This window comes from Oryctolagus cuniculus, chromosome 7, assembly GCF_051225735.1.
Source record: "Oryctolagus cuniculus isolate XC-2025 breed Fujian yellow rabbit chromosome 7, ASM5122573v1, whole genome shotgun sequence".
Classification (NCBI taxonomy): Eukaryota; Metazoa; Chordata; class Mammalia; order Lagomorpha; family Leporidae; genus Oryctolagus; species Oryctolagus cuniculus.
Genome location: NC_142873.1, coordinates 17184644 through 17204964, shown reverse-complemented (window position 1 = coordinate 17204964; position 20321 = coordinate 17184644). Strand labels below are relative to the sequence as shown.

Sequence of the window (20321 nt, the reverse complement as noted above, 5' to 3'; positions counted from 1 at the left end):
AAGGCCACTGCAAGAATTCACAGTCATCAATCAATCATACTACTATTTGTGTTTTCATTTCTATTGAATACTGTATTCATCTTCATTTGTATTACCATATTGCAGGCTATAATTATCTCAAAAACACTTGGTAATTTTCAGATTAGCTTCAAACAGCTTTATAAGACTGTAAGAATTTTATAAAACTTTCTAAACTGTATGATTTCAGAAGCTTACTGTTTCTCTGCTAAAACACTACTAAAGGGATATAAGCTGTGTTAAAAAAATGTCAATGATGTTAACTGTAATTAAAATGACAGCCAATTATTTTTCAACACAAGAGTCTATATATAACACCGACTATATTAGCCTTGCTTTGAAGAAATCAATATTAGCCTTATGTAGAATATAAATGTAGGAGGTAAGAAAAAATTCTCTCATTCGGTACAAAGGTCCTTATACTAATTATAATATAAACTCTTATAGAATGGCATAATGGTGAAATCAGTAAGATGAAATTCTACAACTGAACAACAGGTAGTAATATTTAGCTATTATTTCTTATATACTAATTGGTCTGGTTCACAAATTCCCACCTATTTTTTTTTCTTTTTTAACCCAAACAGTGCCTAATATTTATTTGCAGAAAATACATGTCTGTATTCCCATCAATGCAAAGTTGAAAATTACATAAATAATATTGGCTTCAATGTTGATTAGTCTGAACTCTTTTATATGAAAGTGATAAATTGAAAAAGGCTTCAAAACATAAATAAATTAATTAATTAAAATGAAAGACATTTTGTTACAAATAGCTTCAATGTTCATTTAAAGAACAACTTTAGACTTACACAATTTCTTATGGAGCATAAATAGGATCAATAAATCTCAATCTTTCTCTTTCCATCTGGCCATGTGTTTATGTTTGTTTTATTTGCAGGTGAGTTTTCCATTATTGGGGTAACATATCTCTTAGTGGCCTGCGGCTACATTCAGACTCTTTAGAAATAGCCAGTAGGAAAAGCAAAATGATGCAAATAGTTTCACATAATGCAGACACACATACAGATTCATACAAACACTACCAACCAAGAATTGAGCTTCACCAGGCCTCATTGGCAGGAATTACATCAGGTGCTCTACCTTGAAGTTAAGAGCAGTAGTGCAAAGTACAAGTTTTTGAACTGAGTTTCCAGCTTTGTATTTACCCAAGAGACATTAAGATCATGTCAATAAAACAGAAAAAAGAAAGAAATGCAGACAAGGAAAGCCATATATATCCAGAATTGCTGTACTGCTCCTGGGTGATCAGCGCCTCTATATAGTCCACTTCTTAAACTGGAAATTTAATCATCAAAAAATAATCTAAGTTCATTATACTCTCTTTTATCTCTGGAATATTAAATATTTTCAATTCTTCACATGAAATGCGTTCTCCTTCTCTCTTTCCATGTCTGGCTGTATCTTATTTCTGTATATTAAAATCTTCATTTTGGGTATGAGTCCATATACAGTATCTGCCATAAGCAGCTGCTCAATAAGTATCTGCTGCATGATGAATCCATTTTTATTTCTATGAGATGAATCAAAATTTCTCAAGTGAACTTAAAAATGCAAACTTAAATAAAAATAGAGAGGATTCAAGAAGTAAAGAAAAGACGTACCATCTCTGGTCTCCTTGTCTTGATGATAATTTTGTGTGTGAGTGTGTGTTTTTGTGTGCTTTGTCCAGTTTATCATACATTTTATTTTCTTAGAGCAGTTTTAGGTTAATGGAAAATTGAATGAGCTGTACAGAGATTCCTTATATGCCCTCTAGCCCTTCCTGTGTGTAGCCTACCCATGATAATTCCTCTTACTGGAGCTGTGCCTTTGTTACAACTGATGAACCTACACTGACACATCATTATTAACTCTATGGTTCATATAAGGGTTCACATTTAGTGTCCATTTTATGAATCCTGCAATATATTCACTATTATAGAGCATACAGAGAAGCTTCAGTTTGAAGTGTCCCCATGGGCTTTTCCTTTTCATCCTCCTGGACCTTAATCGGGACCCTGACAATCACACTTCCGCCTTTTCCAGAGTTACACAGTTTGCATCATGAAGAATGTAGTCGTGAAATTTCCTTCATGTCATTTTAGGCTTGAGAGTTCATATTTCCAGTGCTTAATAATATTCTTCCAACTGGATTACCACAGTATATTTATCCGCTCATCTATTCAAGGACACTTAGGTTGCTTCCAAATTTTAGCAATTATGAATAAAACTGCTATACATATCCATATTCTTGCTTTAGTGCAGACATATGTTTCCAACATCTATAGCACCAAGAATAACAGAATTGGTTCATATGGTGAGATGTGTGCTGTTTTATAAGAACCAACCAAACTATCTGTCAATGTGGCTACACCATTTTGTATCCCCACCGTAAATGTATTACAGTCACTTTTGTTCCACATTCTCATCGGATTTGATGTTGTCCATATTCTGGATTTTGGCTGTGCCAATAGGTATTTAGTGTTACTACATCGTTGTTTTAATTTGCATTTCCCTGATGACATAATGTAGAACACCACTTTGCATGCTTATTTACAGTCTGAATATCTTTTCTGATGAGGGTTTGTATGTTTCACACATACAAATTATATTCAAGGAATTTTAATCACCTAAATTGTTTAGCATTTAAATAAATTTATTGCATTGATAATTATATTAATATCCCCTTTGCCACTAGATAGTAAGCTGTATAAAGGCAGAGGTAACTTTTTCTTGGGCACAGAAGTCAAATGAAAGACAAAACACATCTGTCTCAAAATACCACTAGTAATAAACACTAGTGCATAGTTGTACCTTCCAGAAATGACAATATCTGCAATAAAAATTCTTTTCCTCTTAGACATAATATATAGCATAGGTTGGTCAGCTCCACATATACTAGCTTCCTTTCTGTAATTAAAATATAGATAACATTTTTATAAGAAGAGTGTAGTGTTTTTTAACTGACAAAATCTAGTATATCTAAATAGAACTTTTGTGGGACATTTGATGACAATATATTTACTATGGTAAAATCTTGATAAGGTCTTGACATTTATTTCTGAAATTCTTTATTACATGTTAAAATGAGCATTCAAAATAATTTTTACAGATAATTTTATCTTTGTGATATTGCTTTTTATTTTATTTGGCTATTATTTCTATAATTTAGTTAAATTTATTTTTATTTATCTGAAAGGAGAAGGCCAGAGAGAAAGAGAGAGAGAGAAAGAGAATCTTCCATTCATGGGCCATTTGGAACTGGCAGGGTCTTGAACCTAGGCACTCTGATATGGGATGATAATGTTTTAACTACTGGGACAAATGTGTGCCTACATATTTCTATAATTAAATAAAAATTGAATTACCATTGATTATATTATGATAATGTGTTTGAGTATTCTAATTAAGCCTTTGTTATATATTTTTATTTTCAATTTCATAATTTTTTTTAAGATTTATTTATTTATTTGAAAGACAGAGTTACAGAGAGAGGTAGAGACAGAGAGAAAGGTCTTCTATCCGCTGGTTCACTCCCTAGATGGCCGCAATGGCCAGAGCAGTGCCGATCCAAAGTCAGGAGCCAGGAGCTTCTTCTGGGTCTCCCATGTAGGTGCAGGGGCCCAAGGACTTGGGCCATCTTCTACTGCTTTCCCAGGCCATAGCAGAGAGCTGGATCAGAAGAGGAGCAGCTGGGTCTCGAACCAACGTCCATATGGGATGCCTGCATTTCAGACCAGGTCTTTAACCCACTGTGCCACAGCGCCCACCCTTCATAAAGATATTTTGCAGATGTTAAATGCCTTTTTAGATGCCAACAAATCCTATGACCCAAATAAGTGATTTTGAACCCTAAAAGTATATAAAGGCCCTCATATGAAATATGAATTAGGTCCACTGTCATCATGTTAACACAGATTTCAGTAAATAACATTGTACTAACTTGTTGATGTTTTGACAAGTAAGAAGAATCACTGGGTTTTTAATAAGCATCTAATGCAATTGGCAAAATATCTACCAAATTTGCGGTTTTTAATAGATACTTGATGAATAACATAATAAATTACTTTATTTGCAGAAAAGCTTCATCTTTGCTACTCTTATGTCTCTTTTAGTAAATCTCCTTTGCAAGAGCTACATTCTTTTTTTCTTGGTGTGTTTCTGTTTGTTCCTAATGTGGTGACTATGTGAAGCATTTCTTCAATTTGCTTGTTTGCTGACATATGGCCTGTGAACCCCATGCTATTACAGTGTCTATTTAATTTAATATTAAAACAACATAGCAACAAGACCTGTTTCATTATAGTTATGGATAAACTAGCTCTGTGGTGATCTCAGAGATATTTTCCTCTGAATAAAATATCAATCATGCTTGCTATATATAGTTGACTTCTAATAGCACAAATGTTTCACGGGGCTGATTAAGAAATAAGTGTCTTTCCAAAGCAGCATCATTCATGCCACCTCTAAATGGCATTTAGAATCAGTTTCAATGTGTTCCTTGAGTGTTTCCTTCAGCTGCTTTACTAAATAAATTTGTTCAGTTGTCAAAATGTCTATGTTGCACATCTTGGGGACAGCTAGATTGGACAGAATAAACAATATCCTTTGGTGAAAGATCTAAGGTGCACATGTTTTGATATGAGTTGGTACAGGAAATCTAACTCCAAGCTGCCCCATTTAGCTTTTAAATAATTTCTTTTCGGAATTATTTTTTGAAAAGCTTATGCTCCTGGCCTGAATCTACTCAGCTTTTTCTTATTAAATTTTAAAGAACATATTTTAGACGTACATTTTCATGTTTTCAAAACCTTAAGTATCAATCAAATAAAAATGAACAAATCAGTCTAACTCCAATGGGAACTTGTCTTATAAAGTAGATCAATAAGACTCCAGCTAAGCTCCTAAGAAAAGAAACATCATTCCCTTGCTAAGGGATCTGCATTTCAACAGGCTGTTTATGTGTTTACTCTGTTGAAAAGCAGTCAAATAATGTGGTTTTTACCTCTTAGCTTTTCCAAAGAGACTTTTTTTCCCTCTAAAATAAAGATGCATTCTAAAAGTATGTAAAATGCTTTGCAACTCATTTACCTTTGCATATTGAAGGAGAATAGGTGTTGCATATAAAATATGGAACAAACACCAAACCCTGAGAATGTCTTAAATTAGAGCAAAAGATGTATTGTATTTAACATTTTACTGTGAAGTTTATGTTGGAATGGAGAAGTATTTTAGGAAGTGGCAAAATAGGTCAGCCAAAGTTTCATGACCACAGAGTCCCAGTGCATATGTGGTAAGAGAAAGATATCAAAACACATTGACAGAAATTCTTCACTCAACTGCTATCATCCAGAGCATGGGAGTCAGTGGTGACCAGTTTCTTGATCTTTGTAGATTCTGGTTACTAAACTGTTATCTGTTGCATAGTTTACAAATATTTTTCCAATTCTGTTGGTTGCCTCTTCACTTTCCTGACTGTTTCTTTTGCTGTACAGAAACTTCTAAATTTGATGTAATCCCAATTGTTAATTTTGGCTTTGACTGCCTGTGCCTCCAGGGTCTTTTCCATGAAGTCTTTGCCTGTGCCTATATCTTGCAGGGTTTCTCCGATGTTCTCTAAAAATTTGATGGTGTCGGATTGTAGATTTAGATCTTTAATCCATGTTGAGTGGATTTTTGTGCAAGGTGTAAGGTAGGGGTCTTACTTCATGCTTCTGCATGTGGGAATCCAGTTTTCCCAGCACCATTTGTTGAATAGATTGTCCTTGCTCCAGGAATTGGAGCAAATATAAGTTGATCAAATATAAGTTGGCTGCAGATGTTTGGATTGATTTCTGGTGTTTCTATTCTGTTCCATTGGTCTATTCATCTGATTCTGTACCAGTACCATGCTGTTTTGTTGATGCAGCTGGCAACACCTTTTCTGGTGTTAACCAAATCCTCTTCTGACGCTGACCACAGAACATGAATGGGGCCACAGTCTTTCATCAACAGATTCCCTTTCTTCCTTGTAAATTCTTTGAGATATTTTATCTACTAAGTTTATTTGCTGGCTAAACGTTTCAATAAAGTTACTCATTTCCATGAACTCCTCAGGGCGGTTTCTAGCTCCTCTCACGGAGGGCACCACTGCTCTGTCCCTTGCCCCATCCTGCTGAGCAATCTGGGCCCTTGCTTCCTGTGAGAAGACAGTCCCCATGCTTGTGCAGTAAAAAAAAAAAAAAAATCAATCAAGTCTTCATTAAATGTTAAAGTTGAGTGATCAGCAATTTGGTTAAACAATCTATCTAATGGCTTCCTTCGTGTCTCAGTGAAGTCATCATTAAAGCACTCCACCATTCCTTTCACTATAAATTTTCAGGTATTTCTGGAATAATCAGAGCGGGGTGTGCTTCCTCGAGTTTTCCCTTCAACCAAAGAAAATCTTGATAACATCTCTGAACTTCAGATTCACTGGAGTCAAATTCCCCATGAGACATCTTACTAATGATTCTATAAGTGATGAAAGTTTCAATTGTAGTGTGGCGTTCAGGTTCATTGACAGTCAGGAAGAGATCCTTTAAATCTGGCTCAGCTTCAAACCTGATTTGGTTTATCATTGATAAAGGGGATGTTGGCATCACAGGGCTGAAGGAATTCATGTCCCTCACTGAGGCATCCTATTCAACACAACATCAATTGTGGATTCAGTGTTGACTACCTGGATGCAGAAGAAGCTAGAAAAACACTCTGGTCAGAGCTTCTGAAGAAGTTGAGTATATTCTTACTGAACACCTCCAAATCGTACTTGTCCTTGTCTAGATCCTGCACCTCATCCTGCAGTAGGGCAGAGGAGCTGTTGCTGCCCAGGAAGGGGCTCTCCCTATTGCTGCCCCAAGGAGCAGCCCCGGTAAGCCCTCCATCCCTGTTTTATATATATTTATATTTGTGAATAAATATTTGTGTATAAAGTAATACAAAAGAACTAAGTACCCTGTTTTGGATCAAAAGGACACATGGTATCAAATGATTTTATCAATCATATGGTTTTCCTCTCTGTCATTAAAAACTACACAAAATTACTTTACTTTGTGTAGGACTGAACTGAGTAAAAAAATCAAAGCCTGGTTTTCTCTCTAGTTTAAAATAAAAGCATAGAGCTTATCTTTTTATATTTACCAGAAACCCATATTTTTAAAATTTATCTTAAAGTAGTGTATATTAATCATCACTTCTAAAATCTTTCCTTTCTCTCCCAGAAAGAAATGTGTGGTTCCTCCTTTTTCCCCTCCAAGAAGGGAAGGGGAAATTTCAATGACTATATGACCACAATTATAAAGTTATCATTTGGTCCTCCCATTTCCTGGGTATCCAATCTACTTATTTTTTCATCTATTTATTTAGTGTCAGACTGAAATATGACCAACTCCCTATGCAACCCACATCTACCTACACAAAGACACACACATAGTTTATTTCTACTTCTTTTCATTTTCTTCTCAACCATAACACTTGAATGAAATTACTACTATGGAAGACACTGATGATCTCTTCATTGCAAAATTAGTAGACTTACGACCAAAATTATATTTGATTTCTCTCTAACACTTAATAATACTTAGGAAGTCACTACTTCACACTCAACACAAAAATTTTCATCTGGGCTTCCATGACTCAACTATTGACTGTTCTGCATTATGGTGAATCTTTTTTGTTTGCTTAGATCATAAAGATTGGGTACACATATCATTCTGCCATTAAAATTTTTCTTTTCTGGATCATACCATGGATCATTTTATTCTCTAAAATGGCGTTAGCTTTTCTCTGCATGTTTGTGTATCCAAAATCTGTGTCTCTGGCTTTGACTCTGTTTTTGTAACATGCTCTTATTTTCAAGACACTTTCTTTCGCCCTTGGATTTTGGCATGGCGATGGATTTAAAAACACCCCCAAATTCAGTGGTTGACTCAAGAAACACTTTACTTGTTTGTGATTCTGCAATTAGGTCTGAGCTCTGTTGGGCAGTGTTTCTGGCACTGCTATGATCTACTCCTCTTCATTTAACACATTGGTTAGCCAAGGTTTGGGATCAGTTGGGATTCTGAGATGATTGGGCTTTTCTCTTCCTGTGCACGTCTGAGACTCCTTTGCACGTCTGAGACTCCTTTGCCTCACAGGTAACAATAATGACTGTTCTCAGAGGAAAATGACAGCAACCTGAATACTGTACCTTTCTCTCCATCCAAACTGGTCATCAGTCCCATTGATTTTACTTAAGAAAAGTGTCTAAATTCTGCCCTCTTTGCTCAATGCTCAGTAACTTCCTTACTTCATTTTTCAACAATGCTCATTTGAAATATTTACACATTTAATTCTTCTATTTAAGAATAAACCACAAAATATTTAGTAGACCTATTGCATTTTTAGTTACTTATTACATTTTTCATGTTCAGGTTTTCAGTGGGGTCTGGTTTCTTAAAACCCCTATGTTTAGGAATCAGGAATATTCATTTTTAAAAACCCCATATGATCCAAATAAGCTCTAACACTAAAGGAGTACTCCTTTAGTCTATTGCAAGATGCTTTCTTTTTCATGTAATTTTGCTTTTCCTAAAAAGGACTTAACCCAATATGTTCTTGTCAACTTTTAGATGCAATGCGAACTACAACATTGTCAATGTTGCTTAAAATTTCTGATAATTTCAGCTTATATTCCTGTAATAGTCCTTATATATTTTTCAGTTTCTAATACAGCTTCTTCAAGTATATGGTTTAGTGTTCTTTAACTAATAAAAATTCATTCATTCATTGAGGCCAAAGCACTCTGGGCTCTTACTACTTCAGAGAAATCTTACTGAATCCATGATATGTGTCAGACACTCTTCTAATATTTAATGGTCAGGAGTGTACAAGATAAATAATAAATACAGCTGGATAGAGTCATATTCTTATAGGGATGATAGGAAAATATTCAAGTAAAATGCTTAATAAATAAGTTAACCTCAATAATGGGAAATATATTTAGTGGTACAGTAGAGAGAGAAATGGAAACAGAGGTAATGCTTATAGCATACAGGATGGTTCAAGGGAAGTTTCTTGGAAAAGGAATTATTTAAGCTGAGACCTCAAAAATGCTAGAAGTGAGATATTTAAGGTCCCAGGGAAGAGAGTGTTAGTTGTAAGAATCTGAAACCACATTTGTCTCTTAGTAATTTTAATGAAGAATTTCACTTCTTCAGAGCATTAAGAAATGCATACTTAGAAGTTATTCTTAAAACATTTAATAATACTTCTTATATTATCTAGAGTTGAACTTTTAAACTATTAGATTAATTGCATTCCAAACTGATTGGGATAATAGTTCATTCTAATTAATTGGTTTTCAGTGGAGGCAGGTGGAGAAAAATAGGTTGAGGGGAGATTGATACAAATAGAATATTGCTACCTAATACTCATTCTCGGCGTCTTCTTTGACTAAATACTTAAGAACACTGATTCTCCACATTTAAAAACAGAATTCATGTAGCTACTTTTGTGGCCTTTGGGTTATACCACAACTTGTGATGCCAGCATCCCATATTAGAGTGCTAGTTTGTCTTGGCTTCTCCACTTCCAATACAACTCCTTGCCAGTTGTGCCTGGAAAGGCACATGGCTGCCAAAGTACCTGGTATTCTTCTACCCATGGGGAGACCTGCATGAATTTCCTGGCTCTTGGCTTCTGCCTGGCCTAGCCCTGGCTTCTGCAGCCCTTTGATAAGTGAATCAGAGGATGGGAGATTTTCTCTCTCTCTCTCTCTCTCTCTCTCTCTCTCTCTCTCTCTCTCTTCCCATTCCTCTTTCACTCTTCCTTTTGCACAAATAAATGTTTAAAAATATTTCTCAGTGTATCTCTTTTCTGTGTTATAGCAATCTACCAGAAACTTAGTGGCTTAAAGTCAGCATACATTATCTTACCACAGTGTAGGTCAGAATACTGGTACAGGTTCAACAGCCTAATCTCAAAAGCACCAGCACCCTGGATTCTTTCTTCAGGCTCTCAGAGAACTCACATTTCTTTAACCATTGCAGCTTCTATATGCCTGTCACATTCTTCGCCTCATGATCACTTTCTCTATCTTTAAAACTATTGCAAGTTAATTCCTTCTTAAGTCACGTAACTTGTACTTGCTTTTCATGGGCAGATCTCTGACCCACAGGGGTAGGATTCTTGACTTGTAAGGATTTGTGATTGATTTGTAGTTATCCCAGTAGTCCAGGTTAATCTCCTTATCTCAAGATTTTAACAATTTCATCTGCAAAGAATCTTTTGTCAGATTAGGTAATAAATTAAAATTCTTGAGATTAAGACATATGTCTACAGGGAGCCACTGTTCACTCTGCTACACACAGAGACTTCCTTGCTCAAGGGCTAGCTGTGTGGCAAGGTGTGGTATCTCCTTAGCTAACAGAGTGTAGCACTTCTAGGAAAGACAGTATATAGGAAAACACACCAGGGGGTTTCATGGACTGTTTCTGCTTGATCCTGCACCACTGTGCTTTCTAAAATATGACCAAATAAGTGAAACCTCTAAGAACAGATAGAGGGTCCGGCACACTGGAATAGTGGGGAAAGCCACTGCCTGCAGTGCTGGCATCCCATATGGGCGTCAGTTAAAGACCCAGCTCCTCCACTTCCGATCCAGCTCTCTGCTGTGGCCTGGGAAAGCAGTAGAAAATGGCCCAAGTCCTTGGGCCCCTGCACCTGCGTGGAAGACCCAGAGGAAGCTCCTGGCTCCTGACTTTGGATTGGCGCAGCTCCAGCCATTGCAGCCAACTGGGGAGTGAACCAGCGGATGGAAGACCTCTCTCTCTCTGCCTCTCCTTCTCTCTCTATGTAACTCTGACTTTCAAATAAATAAGTCTTTATAACAAAAGTGCCACAAAGAAGAAAGATGCCAGTAGGCAGTCTCTAGGCTGACTAAATGTTAACTTTTTAAATGTAAGTGAAAAATAACCTTTAATTTATTTAAGTTATCATTTTAGTAGTTTTCTCTTGATAGCTTTTGGATAAATCCCTAACAAAGCTGGCTTAGTCATTATAAAAGGGAAAGACCTATGTTAATAGCACAATGAGTTTCTTTTTCATGGCTGACTTAGATTATCCATTCAGCAATCTTATTCGCTGGTAGCAGACTTTAACCAGTTGAATTGACAAACTATAGAAATCTGGACAAGTCAAGTTATCTAGAAAGACAATGCGGAGTTGATGTTCTAATAATAGCTTAGCCGTAATTAAGCCAACAGTCAGCCATCAATATGTCAGTATTATAAGAAAATAAATTTTGCTCCTAGAATAATATTGTAATAAATTTAATTAGAATTGTAATTAGTTTTTGAATCAGCAAATCTTAGCTGCCATAAATATTAGCACTTTAAGTTTGTCACATATATACTCAAGTTTATGTCTTACTTTAAAAATTATTTTCTCATGTAAAAAATCTAAAAATTGCATAATATTAAAAATTGGTAATTCCAAAATATGTAAAAGATCTTTGAGAGCTCAGTTTAAAACACGGACTAACAATATTTCTGTTAGATTACTAAAAAATCATATCATTTTTATTATTCTTTCTTCATAAGCCTGTCTAGGTATCTACAGTCTCAAGTTTTACTCAATGTCTCACTGCAGATTATTTCATATTTCTAAAAAGAAACAAACTTCCACAGTCACTGATCAATCCCAATTATCTTCTAATAGCATTAGAGGAATTTAAGTTATTGAATCAACAAATCACATAGAACTTGAGCTTGTTTTTGCCTTTTTGAATGAGTGCATTTTTACTTATTTTAGATAGGTCAAGTCTTAGCAGTATGTGTTCTGTGAACCATTTCTGATAAGTACAGCACTATGTCAGTTCATACTTCATATTCTGTGTTGCCACACTGCACACACAATGAATATCATCTGTCCCGAGATGCTTGGTCTAGTAACACTCTTATTTTGTTCTGCATTAGTGAGTAGGAAATTCAGTTTTGTAGCTTAGTTTGTTCATCTATTCTTTTTATATCTGTTAGTATAAAATCAAAATTTGAAAGCACTAGACAAATTGTACATTACATGTGCATACTAAATGACATACTAAACATAGTTTTTTTTTAAATGCCCAACTTTATGTTCTTCACTTGGAAAGAGGCTTAAATTTGAGGGGAAAAAACACCTAATTTATATTTTAAAAATAGTGCTATCATAATCTATTGAATCAAATGTTTAGATTATTAGATGGGGGTGTTTATATTTATCTCCAAATACAAATACTTGGATTCTGTGAATGTCACTTTATTTGGAAAAAAATGACTGGGGGCCGATAGATCAGGTAAAGCACAGAGGAAAAGAGAAGCTGCTTTGAAAATGGAGAAAGAGATCGCAGTGGTATAGCTGCAAACCGAGAAATCCCATGGCTAGCTCATAGCCCTCAGGGTCTAGGAGAGTGGCATGGAATAGATGCTTTCCCAGAGCTTCGCAGATTCATCTGTCCCAAGACCTCAGTATTGAGATCCTGACCTCCAGCACAGCGAGGGAAGCAGTTTTTGTTCTTTTCAGCCCCTTGATTGGTGGTGATTTCTTACAGTAGCTGCAAAACACAATTACAGCTATCATTGTGCAAATTATTTTCATGATTACCTGTTGTTGTACACCACATCATTTTTTTTCCAATTATTTTGCTGAAAAAAACAATAGTCTCTTTACTGGATAAAAAGATTCCCCAAAATTCAGATGAAAGGTGGCAGTGTAAATGTATACCATTTAAAGGGGAGCATTTGAAACAGTGTTTAAGATGTGGCTTGGGTCCTCTGTTTCCATATCAGAGTGCCTGGGTTCAAGTCCTGCCTCTGCCTCCAATTTCAGTTTCCTGAAAATAAGAACTCTAAGAGGTAGCAAATGATGATGGCTCAAGTACTTGGGTTCCTACCACCCATGTGGAAGCCCAGACTGATTTCCAGGGTCTTGGCTTTGGACTGATCCAGCCCCAGGTCTTGCAAGCCTTTGGGAAGTAAACCAGCAAATGGAAGGTCTCTCTCTCACTCTCTCTTAAATTAATGCAATTTAATAAAAAAGTTAAATATACTCCTTTTATTCCAGTTCTGACTTTCCACTGTAAGGATAACACAGCATTTTAATTTCTACACAAAATAATCAAGTGAAACGGAGGAAAGGGATAGGGAGCACAGTCTGGAAACCATAAAGCACAACAGCCAACAGGCATCTCTGAATCAGCAGACCAGAAACGTTGTACATTATCCCATTCATGGGCAAAACTGAATCCCACAGCAAAATGAACCATCCAAATAGGGGAGTCAGTAGAAAGTTTTTTAACACTGTCAGAATCATCCTTGAACTTCCTCAAGAATCCTTGTCCTTCTTTGGAGAGTGAGACAACTGCACTTCCCCCCAAATACATACATAAACATTCACCAAAAGACTATAGAGACTAGAAATTTATCCTGTATAGGTGGAAAAACAAAACATTTTCTTTCCTAGAGATACCTTAGAAGATACCCTTTCCTAGAGATAGTATTCATGTCCCTACAGTAAAACAGAGAAGTGAAGAGAAATTGAATTTTTTTTGGGGGGGGGGATAGGCAGAGTTAGACAGTGAGAGAGAGAGACAGAGAGAAAGGTCTTCCTTCCGTTGGTTCACCACCCCCCCCAATGGCCACTACGGCTGGCTCATTGCACTGATCTGAAGCCAGGAGCCAGGTGCTTTTCCTGGTCTCCCATGCGGGTGCAGGAGCCCAAGCACTTGGGCCATCCTCCACTGCCATCCCGGGCCACAGCAGAGATCTGGACTGGAAGAAGAGCAACTGAGACAGGAACAGTGCCCCAACTGGGACTAGAACCTGGAGTACTGGTGCAGCAGGTGGAGAATTAGCCTAGTGAGCCGCGGTGCTAGCAGAGAAATTGAATTTCTTAAATAATGAGACCTCCTTGGTTCTTTCTGCTTTTGGTCTGAGTCAGTTGACTAATACTATTTGTGAAGAGTCTAGAAAATTTGTATCTAGGGATTTGGACCGATCAAAGGATAAAGATTCAAAGATAATGTCATCAGTGGTTCTCATCAGAAAAGTTCCAATCAGTTCATCCCACAGTGAAATTCACAGTCAGTAAAACAATCCTCTCTGTGTAGTTTCCATTCAGCTTTTAGTGTTACCCTCCTTAATGTGAGATGATATCCAAAAATAGCCAGAGACTGAGTAAAACTTCTAAGTGTAAAAGATCATAACCAAAAGCTTACTGGAAAATAGACGCCTAGTTGGGGAATAAAATTCCTGAGGGAGAATGGAAATATTTATCCTTAGAATCATTTTTTGAAGATTTCATTTATTTATTTGAGAGTGACACAGACAGTGAGAGGGAGAGATTCTCCAAATGACTTCAACAGCCGGAGCTGGGCTGATCGGAAGCCAGGAGCCAGGAGCTTCCTCCACATCTCCCAAGAAGCTGAGGGGGCCAAGCACTTGGGTCATCTTCTACTGCCTTCCCAGGCCACAGCAGAGGTGGATTGGAAGTGGAGCAGCTGAGACTAGAACTGGCACCTTTATGGGATGCCAGTGCTGCAAGTGGAGGGTTAACCTACTGAGCCACAATACCAGCCCCAGTATCATTAATAACTTAGAACTGATACAAAGTATATACATGAAAAAAGGAAATAAATATAAACTCCTAAAGCAATTTCAGTCTTCAAAATCTTATTAACAAAATTTGGAATCACTATAGAATTACAAATTAAACTGGGACTGTGCTGCAGCTCAATAGGCTAATCCTCCACCTGCGGCAGGGCACTCTGGGTTCTAGTCCCGGTCAGGGTGCCAGATTCTGTCCTGTTTGCTCCTCTTCCAGGCCAGCTCTCTGCTGTGGCCCAGGAGTGCAGTAGAGGATGGCCCAAGTCCTTGGGCCCTGCACCCGCATGGGAGACCAGGAGAAGAACCTGGCTCCTGGCTTCAGATCAGCGTGGTGCGCCAGCCACAGCAGCCATTGGAGGGTGAACCAGTGGAAAAGGAAGACCTTTCTTCTTTCTCTCTCTGACTGTCCACTCTGCCTGTCAAAAATAAATAAATAAATAAACCTGAGAAAATCTCCCTTAAATCACTCATTGATACATGTGGAAAATTAGAGGAAAATATTTTAACCATTGGAATTTGGGTGTGGAGTATAGCAATAAGATACTAGAAATCAGAAAAGGAAAAAATAAAACAAAAAAATGAAAATCATTGAACAAATACTTCAGTATATCTCATGGAATTGCGAAGTGTGTATTTCCAGTTTGAAAGCACTCAGTGAAGTACCAGAAACAGTTATTAAAATCGAACTATCCCAATGTGTATCATCAAAAATTTTCAGAATTTTAAGCTAAAAAACACTAAAGTACCAAATAAGAAAGGATACTTGAAATGATTAGGGACCAAAAAGTTGTTTAGCTTGTAAAAGGTAGCAATAAAATCAGTGAAATAATGGAGCAATGTTTGAAAAAATTAGAAGGTGACTGTTAACCTAGAATTCTGTGTTCAGCCATATTACCATTTAGTTAGGATAGAAAGCATATGGGATCTCATAAGTTTTACTTTAATGAATCCTTTCTCAATAAAGCTCTAACAAAATTAAGGTATAAACAGGAGGTCATAGGAACCAGAGTTTCAAGAGAGATGTCAAAAACTTCTCTGGAATAAAAGTTAAAGAAAACTCTTGGATGACAATTGTGGAACAAAAATAAATTATATTCCTCCGAAGACAATTTTAGATGATACTAAGTACTCCAAGAACCTGACATTGAGATATACCTTTTATATTTCAATGCAGTAAAAGGAGATTTAGATAACTGCATGAAGAGAGTATTTGTGATTGAATTTTGATTAAGTATATAAGAGACTAACAAAATGAAAAACAAGTCAATTAACAAATTCATTGAAAGTCAGTTGCTCCAAAATGATAGATAATTGGATGCTATACATTAGAGATGGAAAGAAATTTATGAATTCTTTTTGTAAACAATGAATGATATTCTATATAAAACAACAAACTATAATATAATGAAAAATAATAAACAGGACAATAAAGTAGCTATTTAAATCTATAGATTCTATATTCACATACTACATAAGTGTTTCTGAATGTGAATGTGTGTAATGGATTGGTGTTGCAGTACGATATATCACATGGATAAAAGCTTGTATTCTGTTGCAGGTGATTAAAATTTTTCTAAAATTGATAGTTTTAAGAATTAAGTCTTATGGACCTATTCCTTAAATATATGGAAGTAAACTTTTCTGAAAAATATCAGGAACAGATAAAAGAGCAGGAAGTTATTGGTTCACAGATATCAAAACTAGATTGATACGGGGATTTGAGGGCTGATTTTAAACTATGTGTGGGGGAAATACTACAGGGGGGTATATCTCCTTGCATTCACAGCTTTGAGTGATCTCCCCTGAGTGTGGGCAGGATTTGAGGCAGGCTTACAACCAATAAAGCAAAGGTGATGGAATGTTAATGTTACTTTATATTAAATCTGTCTACATGGGAGCATGCACTCCAGAGACAAGAAGATGAGACCATCCCAGCAAGGCTAGTAAGACATGGCCATTAGTCCAAAAGTCTATGAGAAAGTAAATGTGGTCAATAATAAATGAGATCAGAAGAGGGTCATTCCTTGGTGAAGTCATCAGAGGAGACTAGAACCTGAGAAAAATTTCACACCAGCCTTGTACGACACTGAAGCAGAACATCCAGGGAAGCTGCAACCTGACTCCTGATCCACAGAAAGCCTGCGGTAATTAAGTGCCTTGTTTGAAGCAGTAACTTTGTGAAAATAGTGTTACAAAGAGACAATAACCCAATTAATAAATGATGTCTTGGTGAATATTTTGAGTTATTGATCATATGCATGTATTGCTTTGATGAGATTAAGAACTGAAATTAAAGAAAATGTAGATTCTTAGTGCAAAGAGCAATGTATACAATTTCCTAGATAAATTTTTCTTTAGATATTTCTTACCTCGGATTATATTTTGGTCCAAGGAATCAGGAATCATGCAGAGAAACCCAATTAGAGTGGGGATGCATTTCATATATTGAATTATAGACTAACATGCTACTAGTTGGCCATTTCTTCCTCCGTCTTTTTAGTGTGGCAAGATATGTTTCTGTTCCATTAAGAGGTTTATTTTTAAAATAAGCAAAGAAGGGTCTGGTGCTGCTGTGTAGCCTAGGGTGAAGCCACTGTTAGTGCTGCCAGTATTCCATGTGGGTCCTGGTTTGAGTTCTGGTGCTCCACTTCTGATTCAGCTCTCTGCTATGGCCTGGGAGAGCAGCGGAAGATGGACCAAGTCCTTGGGCCCCTGCACATACATGGGAGACCCAGAAGAAGCTCCTGGTTCCTGGCTTAAGATCAGCACAGCTCCTGCCATTGCAGCCATTTGAGGAGTGAAACAGCAGAAGGAACACATCTTTTCTCTCTCTCTCTCTTTCTCTCTCTCTCTCTTTCTTTCTTTTTCTCTTAGTCTGTCTCAATTGCTCTGCATTTCAAATTGATTAATCAATCTTAACAATGCAGAAAAAAGTGTAGATTTTTACTGTTTTATTGTGACTAAATGGAAAATATACTGGATGAGTTTCAACCTAGTACTTGGCTAAAATCTCTATTATGTACTGTTATTATTTACACTATTAGAAGCTAAGAGTTGTGAGCACTTTTCCTGCACTTAAAGCTTCTATGAGTTTTACATATATTAGCTTGTTTAACTTCATACCAACTCTATAAATAAATAGGACTTTTCTCTCCATTTTACATATGGAAAACAAATGTTTAGACATTAAAGAAAGTTATTCATGGAAGGAGAGAAGACAGCGGTAGAGTCAGGATTTGAAATTAACTTTAAAAATCTATCAAGACTCAATTTGTGGCTGAAAATATAATCTATAATGGAAAATTCTCCCATAGCTACTTAAGAAGACGTGTATTTTCATAGTAGACTCATAAAATGGCCGACACCCTAAACAGCACTCTGGCCTCAGAATCAGCCCTTAAGGCATTCGGATCTGGCTGAAAAGCCCATGACAGTATTTCAGGCATGGAAAGGCAAGACACTGTTGCAAAAAAAAAAAAATGACCTAAATGAAAGATCTCTGTGAGTGAGATCCCAGCGGAAAGAATGGGCCATCAAAGAAGGAGGTACATTTCTCTGAAGGGAGGAGAGAACTTCCACTTTGACTATGGCCTTGTCAAATTAGGATCAGAGTTGGCAAACTCAAGAGGCTTGCATAGCTATGGAAGCTCATGACAAGAGCCTAGGGTGATTACTGATGCCATCAACAAGAGTCTCAATTGTTAAATCAACAACAGGAGTCACTGTGCACTTACTCCCCATGTAGGATCTCTGTCCTTAATGTATTGTACTATGTGAATTAACGTTATAACTAGTACTCAAACAGTACTTTACACTTTGCGTTTCTGTGTGGGTGCAAACTGTTGAAATCTTTACTTAGTATATACTAAAGTGATCTTCTGTTATAAAGATAATTCAAAATGAATTGATGTGAATGGGATGGGAGAGGGAGTGGGAGATCGGATGGTTGTGGGTGGGAGGGAGGTTATGGGGGGGAAAAGCCACTGTAATCCAAAAGTTGTACATTGGAAATTTATATTTATTAAATAAAAGTTTATAAAAAGAGGACATGTATTTTAAAGGAAGAGTCAAACACATACACACACAGAAAGAGAGAGAGAGAGAGAGAGAGAGAGAGTGAGAGAGAGATTGATTGTTTATCCACTGGTTCATTCTTCAAATCCCTACAATAGCCAGAACTGGGCAGGCTGAAACCCAGAACCAGGAACTCCATCAGGGTCTCCTGTATGAGCTGCAGGGGCTCAGGCACTTGCCCCATCCATCATTCACTGCCTCTGAGAACACATCAGCAGAAATCTGGATCAAAAGCAGGGTAACTGGAACTTGGACTCACAAATAGCAGCTTAACCTGTTGTGTCGCAACATCTGCCCCAACCTATAGCTTTTCTTAATCTCTCTTTTTAGTTGATTTATTTTTGCAGAAAAACATTCAAAAAGCTTTCTCATTTCTTTCTATGTATATTCTTTTCCTCTGTTGTTACTATGAAAATTTCAATTAACATTTTAAAGTTATAAACACTCTAATGTGAGTTTATACCAACTTATTTTTATTACTGCACTAAAGCTCTCCTCATTTACAGTTCTACCTACCCTTTTCAAGTTTTGATGTAACAGAATTATATTTTGTGTATTTGTTAATAAATTTTAGTGCATTAGTCTTTTTATGTAGACAGAAAATTAAGTTATGAGTCTTTATTATAATAAACTAGCTTTTATGACTGCCCATATGTTTTTCTCTATTGATATATTTATTTATTCTTATGGCATTGAGTTTCCAGTATCCCTCCACTTCTACCTACAGGGTTCCCTTTAGGATTTCACACAATTGGTGGTGACATACTCCCTCAAGTATTTTTTTAAGATTTATTAATTTATTAGACAGGCCCAACTACAGAGAAGCAGAGGTAGATAAAGAGAGAGCAGGGACTTCCATCCACTGGTTCACTCCCCAAATAGCCGCAATGGCCGAGCTGTGCCAATCTGAAGCCAGAAGCCAGGAGCTTCTTCTGGGTCTCCCATGTGGGTGCAGGGGCCCAAGGACTTGGGCCATCTTTTACTGCTTTCTCAGGCCATAGCAGAGAGCTGGATTGGAAGTGGAGCAGCTGAGACTGGAACCAGTGCCCATATGAAATGCTGGCACTGCAGGTGGTGGCATTCCCCATTATGACGCAGTGCCACCCTCTGCCTAAAACAGATTTATCTAATAATGTGCTAATTTGTCCATCATTATTGAATAATAATTTTATACATACAAGATTGTAGACTGAAAGTTTTTCTTTTAGCACTTGTTAACCTTAGTCCACTGCATTCTCATCTTCAAATAAGAAATGTGTTGATAATCTTATTGTAATGTCACTAAACTGTTGCTATTTTCAAGATAATTTCTTTGTCTTTCAACAACTGGATTGAAATGTCGATATGGATTTATTTATTTATTGTTATAAAGTTAAGTAAACTAATGTCTGAAAAACTCATAGCAGTTTTGGGTGCAGGGAAAGAGTTCACTACTCTTAGCTTTTAACAATATTAATAATAACAGTGAATCATAGAGATTTTATCCAAGTTGTAAGTTTAGTCTCACCCAGGATATTTTCCATTTAGTCACAATAAAGCAATAAAAATCTATGCTTTTTTCTGCCATTTTTTGATTGACTGATT

General features: G+C 36.6%; 1 pseudogene; it reads right to left on the bottom strand.

Annotated features, from left to right (window-relative positions):
• Nucleotides 1–5886: 5886 nt before the first annotated feature.
• The window catches only part of LOC103345830 (sorting nexin-7-like), a 33838-nt pseudogene continuing 19403 nt past the window's right edge, over nt 5887–20321 (bottom strand).